The sequence below is a fragment of the Bicyclus anynana genome, chromosome Z, assembly GCF_947172395.1.
Source record: "Bicyclus anynana chromosome Z, ilBicAnyn1.1, whole genome shotgun sequence".
NCBI classification, from domain to species: Eukaryota; Metazoa; Arthropoda; class Insecta; order Lepidoptera; family Nymphalidae; genus Bicyclus; species Bicyclus anynana.
Genome location: NC_069110.1, coordinates 13,347,811 through 13,354,808, shown reverse-complemented (window position 1 = coordinate 13,354,808; position 6,998 = coordinate 13,347,811). Strand labels below are relative to the sequence as shown.

General features: G+C 31.5%; 1 long non-coding RNA gene across 1 annotated transcript; it reads left to right on the top strand.

Moving 5' to 3' along the window:
- The first annotated feature begins 389 nt into the window (after positions 1-389).
- LOC112049823 (uncharacterized) lies at positions 390-2,927 on the top strand. Its single transcript, XR_002887111.2, has 3 exons — positions 390-545; positions 1,189-1,314; positions 2,422-2,927. It is a non-coding gene; the product is annotated as an uncharacterized LOC112049823 (long non-coding RNA).
- Positions 2,928-6,998: the final 4,071 nt, after the last annotated feature.

Below are 6,998 nucleotides of genomic sequence, written 5' to 3'. Positions count from 1 at the left end.
CATTCAACTACAGAAACCGGCATTTTTAGGGAGCTCTATACACGACGACAACGCTTACAACAATGAAACATCGATTCTATAGCAACAGTTTTTATAAACGCATTAGATCATTGATTTTTGATCTTTGACAGAAGGGTAACAGTTAGCGAGGCAGGTCTTGATAATAATGGTCAAAGCTTTTAAATGTTCTAAATTGTTAAAAAAAACTTAATGATAAAAAATCAATAAAAACGTTGTTCTTTTTTGTCTGTGGTATCTATGGTTGTTCTACTATTTTTTTCCTTGAAATGTTGGCATCACTGATTTTAGATAATTTTGCATCTTCATTTGTCGTCTGTGATTTTGCATCACAGGAAAATGGAAATTTTTTTTGTCAATCGCCATTTTTAATTTTTAAGATTGCAGTAATAGAAAAAATTAATTCTGATTCTGCTAAGTTGCTAATTGATTGTAATGATTATGATGTGACGATTCAGAAGAAAAACGATGTAGTACGAATAAAACCGTGAATATTTCCTCCAATTGAAGAAGATGTTTCATCGTTCGTAAGTAGCCGAGTCCGAAATGTTTAATTTTGTTTCATTCATTGTACAACTTCGAATATTTTCACTAATTATGGCAACGTGTGCCGTTTAGGTTGGATAGCAGATCCCTTAGCTCATTTAATAGAAATATGTTTAAAATGGTTACATGACAAAATAATCGATTGTTTAAAAATTACATGGAAACCATGCGGCATGCTCATTTTCGAAAAAGATCTGCACCGACTGTTTCGTCGATCAATATCAACAAGTCGTCGATATCAATGTGGATAGCCAATGTGGATTGGCAGACTTGATACATGCAGAGTATAAGGAAAATTCTCTGTTATGTAGGTTTCCTCACAATGTTTTCTTTCACAATTTGACACACCGAATATTTAATTTCTTAAAATGCACACAACTGAAAAGTTGGAGGTGCACCGGACCAGAATCAAACCCACTCCCTCCGGAATCGGAGGCAGAGGTCATATCAACTGGGCTATCACGGCTCCAACAACTAAAATATTTAAGTCAATCTAACAGTTCAAGATTTAAAGAATAGTAAATAAACTGTATTTAAGTAGATACAAATATATTAATATCATTAAAATGTTACCTTAATCTACACCTACGTAAAAATAATCAAGCAATATTATTTGTCCTCCAGAGCTGTGGCCGCATATTCACGAGGAATGACTATCACCTGAAGCAGAAACTTACTGGAGAGAAGCAGTATGAGTGCCCACTCTGCAGCTTCTTGGGCACACAGGTCATCTCTTACTGTACACATTAGGTAATGCATATTTATATTTTTAGGGTTCTGTAACCAAATAGAAAGATGAAACTGTATTGCTGAAACTGGTGTCCACCAGGCTGTCTATCACTGGGCTGTATTTAACTGTGGTAGTTATAATAGTAATAATATTAAATTGTCTTCATTCGGATCAACTTAACCTAATAACATTATCTTAAAACAAAGATTAAATAAAAAACCTTTTAATTTTTTAATTTAAAAAGTTAAATTCTTACAACCTGACCATCTTTAAGATGAGAATGGCATCTTCTAGACAAGCATGTTCCACCTTACGCCACATCTACACCATCAGGTGAGATTGCGGTCGAGCATGAGCTTATTCTCAAATACCCTACACTATGGGATAGAAAGGAAAAAAAATCATCCTCACATTACATCCCAAGTGTGAACACTTGAAGAGTTCCATACCATCTATTAAAACTGCAAAGAAAATCATTATTTTTGTATGGCCCGTAAACTATTAATATTACTGTTTTAAGTATTACTAAAACATGTTTTTTTTAATGTCTATCGCATAGTGTGGAGTATTGCTAATTTATTACATATTATTTTTGTGCATAGAGAGTGGATTGAAGTGTTGAAAGTGCTAATTTAATCTACAGAACCCTTCCATGCACTTGGTCCAACAAGCACTAGGTCAGTTTTTTGAGAATTCAATTAACTCCTATAGCATTAGCTAGTTATTTATTTATAGGTTCTAGTTAACCCCACAGCAAAATCTTTCTCATAAAATATCAAAGTAAAAGGAAAAAGTCTTGCTACATTACTTGACTCATTTTTGGGAGACATGCCATTTAATTTTTTTTTATTAATTTTCATTATTTGAGGCTACTTTTGGTCCTATTGTTAGCCTGTGTGGGTGTGTGGCTTAGGATGATGAGGTCCTGGTTTTTCAATCCTGTGCAGGGCTATGAACGATTGATAATTTTTTCCAAAGTTCTCAGCTGGAGTGAGCTTTAGAGAGCACATTAAAATGTTGGCCTCAGCAATTATTATCATTAATATCTGATAAAAATTCTTACTGAATCATAGATCAATTATAGATACACACATAGATAGTAATTTTAATGTTGGTTTTTATTTCAGTGCAAAGTCTGCAACAAGAAATTGGGGTATAAAGTCAGTTTGTAGGAGCACATGTCTACTCTTCCAGATTGCTGAATTGTGAAAGAAAGTAGATTCTACCAGATTGATAAACTATGAAAAAGCACTAACCACCCTAAGAAGATTACACCAGAATAAGTGGTTGCTCTAAAAGACCAGTTTATAAATAATAAAATTAATTTAATTATATTTAAATAACAGCATGCACAGTGTTGCCACTGTGTTAGTTCTAATTCACTCTCTTATGATATAGATATTATAGTCTATGAACATGTACAACTAATTATTGTAACATCACACAAGGTGAGTCATTATTTAATGTACTCTATGCTGCATTGGTATATTGATTTGTCCCCAAGTGATAGGTAAAGGACTGTGACAAACTGCCATAAGATAACAAGTTAATTATATGAAATACTGTCAATCTCTATTTTTTCATGTTTCTTATTATTTAAAATGCATATTTACAGATGTTTTTTTTTTTTTTTTTTAAATAAATATGTTAAAGAAATGAAAACTGGATTATTTCATATTTTTGTTTTTACTGTTTTTAATAATGAAGCTTATTTTTGTTTGGTGTAAAATAATCATTAGTGTTATGGTGAATTTGTTCCTCCAAGTGACAACAGGAGACTACTTTCAAGGCATACAATTTTCCTTTACCTAGTTTGTTCTTTTCAAAAGAAAAAGCTTTTGGTAGGCTATCCATTTTTGTTTTGAGTGACCTACTTATTAAAATCTTTAATTTGTAAATTAAATATTGTCCATTTATTTCAAGTAGTATATAACATAATTTAATGTTTTGTTGTATTTTCTCTCAAAAAATATGTCATTATTTTTTTGGGTATTTGAAGCTTGCTACGACTATCATTGAATATTTAGCTATCATTCACTTGTCAGTGAATATGACAAGTGACGTGAAAGTGAAGTGAAGTTCAAATTACAAAAAAAAATATAAAGTTAAGGATGTAAATAAAGAATATTCTTTCTCTATTTAGAATTCTATTTTTGCCATTATCATAAATCAAGACCATATTTTTCTGTGATGCAGCCTCAAAGCGTCGCTGATAGTTTTCCAAATTAAGAAAATAAAAATATGAAAAAGGATGAAGAAAATATATTTCATATTTTTATTTTGCCATTATAGTAAATCAAGCCTACACTTTTCTGTGTGGTGTAAATTAATTGGTTTTAGTGATTTGTTAGTTACTGCTTTTGTATACCCTGGTATTTCACTCATGTAGCCTCAAAGCGTCGTTGATAGTTTTCCAAATTACAAAAATAAAAATATGGAAAAGGATGAAGAATATAATATATTTCATATTTTTATTTTTGCCACTATCATAAACAAGCCCATACTTATTTGTGGGGTTAAACAAATTAGTTTTGGTGAATTGTTAGGCACTGTTTTTGTGTCCCCTGGTATGTCACTCATGCAGCCTCAAAGCGTCGCCGATAATTTTCCAAAATTAAGAAAATAAAAATATGAAAAAGGATGCAGAAAATATATTTCATATTTTTATTTTTGCCATTATCGTAAAGAAGCCCATACTTTTTTGTGGGGTTAAACAAATTAGTTTCGGTGATTTGTTAGACACTGCTTTTGTGTCCCCTGGTATGTCACTCATGCAGCCTCAAAGCATCGCCGATAATTTTCCAAAATTAAGAAAATAAAAATATGAAAAAGGATGAATAAATATATTTCATATTTTTATTTTGCCATTATAGTAAATGAAGCCTACACTTTTCTGTGTGGTGTAAATTAATTGGTTTTGGTGATTTGTTAGTTACTGCTTTTGTATCCCCTGGTATTTCACTCATGTAGCCTCAAAGCGTCGTTGATAGTTTTCCAAATTACAAAAATATAAATATGGAAAAGGATGAAGAATATAATATATTTCATATTTTTATTTTTGCCACTATCGTAAACAAGCCCATACTTTTTTGTGGGGTTAAACAAATTAGTTACGGTGATTTGTTAGACACTGCTTTTGTGTCCCCTGGTATGTCACTCATGCAGCCTCAAAGCGTCGCCGATAGTTTTCCAAATTACAAAAATAAAAATATGAAAAAGGATGAAGAAAATATATTTCATATTTTTATTTTGCCATTATAGTCAATCAAGCCTACACTTTTCTGTGTGGTGTAAATTAATTAGTTTTGGTGATTTGTTAGTTACTGCTTTTGTATCCCCTGGTATTTCACTCATGTAGCCTCAAAGCGTCGTTGATAGTTTTCCAAATTACAAAAATATAAATATGGAAAAGGATGAAGAATATAATATATTTCATATTTTTATTTTTGCCACTATCGTAAACAAGCCCATACTTTTTTGTGGGATTAAACAAATTAGTTTCGGTGATTTGTTAGACACTGTTTTTGTGTCCCCTGGTATGTTACTCATGCAGCCTCAAAGCGTCGCCGATAGTTTTCCAAATTAAGAAAATAAAATATGAAAAAAAAATTACGAAAATATATTTCATATTTTTATTTTGCCATTATAGTCAATCAAGCCTACACTTTTCTGTGTGGTGTAAATTAATTGGTTTTGGTGACTTGTTAGTTACTGCTTTTGTATCCCCTGGTATGTCACTCATGTAGCCTCAAAGCGTCGTTGATAGTTTTCCAAATTACAAAAATAAAAATATGGAAAAGGATGAAGAATATAATATATTTCATATTTTTATTTTTGCCACTATCGTAAACAAGCCCATACTTTTTTGTGGGGTTAAACAAATTAGTTTCGGTGATTTGTTAGACACTGCTTTTGTGTTCCCTGGTATGTCACTCATGCAGCCTCAAAGCGTCGCCGATAGTTTTCCAAATTAAGAAAATAAAAATATGAAAAACGATGAAGAAAATATATTTCATATTTTTATTTTGCCATTATAGTAAATCAAGCCTACACTTTTCTGTGTGGTGTAAATTAATTGGCTTTAGTGATTTGTTAGTTACTGCTTTTGTATCCCCTGGTATTTCACTCATGTAGCCTCAAAGCGTCGTTAATAGTTTTCCAAATTACAAAAATATAAATATGGAAAAGGATGAAGAAAATATATTTCTTATTTTTATTTTTGCCACTATCGTAAACAAGCCCATACTTTTTGTGGGGTTAAACAAATTAGTTTCGGTGATTTGTTAGACACTGCTTTTGTGTCCCCTGGTAGGTCACTCATGCAGCCTCAAAGCGTCGCCGATAATTTTCCAAAATTAAGAAAATAAAAATATGAAAAAGGATGAATAAATATATTTCATATTTTTATTTTGCCATTATAGTAAATCAAGCCTACACTTTTCTGTGTGGTGTAAATTAATTGGTTTTGGTGATTTGTTAGTTACTGCTTTTGTGTCCCCTGATATTTCACTCATGTAGCCTCAAAGCGTCGTTGATAGTTTTCCAAATTACAAAAATATAAATATGGAAAAGGATGAAGAAAATATATTTCATATTTTTATTTTTGCCACTATCGTAAACAAGCCCATACTTTTTTGTGGGATTAAACAAATTAGTTTCGGTGATTTGTTAGATACTGTTTTTGTGTCCCCTGGTATGTCACTCATGCAGCCTCAAAGCGTCGCCGATAGTTTTCCAAATTACAAAAATAAAAATATGAAAAATAATGACGAAAATATATTTCATATATTTATTTTGCCATTATAGTCAATCAAGCCTACACTTTTCTGTGTGGTGTAAATTAATTGGTTTTGGTGACTTGTTAGTTACTGCTTTTGTATCCCCTGGTATGTCACTCATGTAGCCTCAAAGCGTCGTTGATAGTTTTCCAAATTACAAAAATAAAAATATGGATAAGGATGAAGAATATAATATATTTCATATTTTTATTTTTGCCACTATCGTAAACAAGCCCATACTTTTTTGTGGGGTTAAACAAATTAGTTTCGGTGATTTGTTAGACACTGCTTTTGTGTCTCCTGGTATGTCACTCATGCAGCCTCAAAGTGTCGCCGATAGTTTTCCAAATTAAGAAAATAAAAATATGAAAAAGGATGAAGAAAATATATTTCATATTTTTATTTTGCCATTATAGTCAATCAAGCCTACACTTTTCTGTGTGGTGTAAATTAATTGGTTTTGGTGACTTGTTAGTTACTGCTTTTGTATCCCCTGGTATTTCACTCATGTAGCCTCAAAGCGTCGTTGATAGTTTTCCAAATTACAAAAATATAAATATGGAAAAGGATGAAGAAAATATATTTCTTATTTTTATTTTTGCCACTATCTTAAACAAGCCCATACTTTTTGTGGGGTTAAACAAATTAGTTTCGGTGATTTGTTAGACACTGCTTTTGTGTCCCCTGGTATGTCACTCATGCAGCCTCAAAGCGTCGCCGATAATTTTCCAAAATTAAGAAAATAAAAATATGAAAAAGGATTAATAAATATATTTCATATTTTTTTTTGCCATTATAGTAAATCAAGCCTACACTTTTCTGTGTGGTGTAAATTAATTGGTTTTGGTGATTTGTTAGTTACTGCTTTTGTATCCCCTGGTATTTCACTCATGTAGCCTCAAAGCGTCGTTGATAGTTTTCCAAAT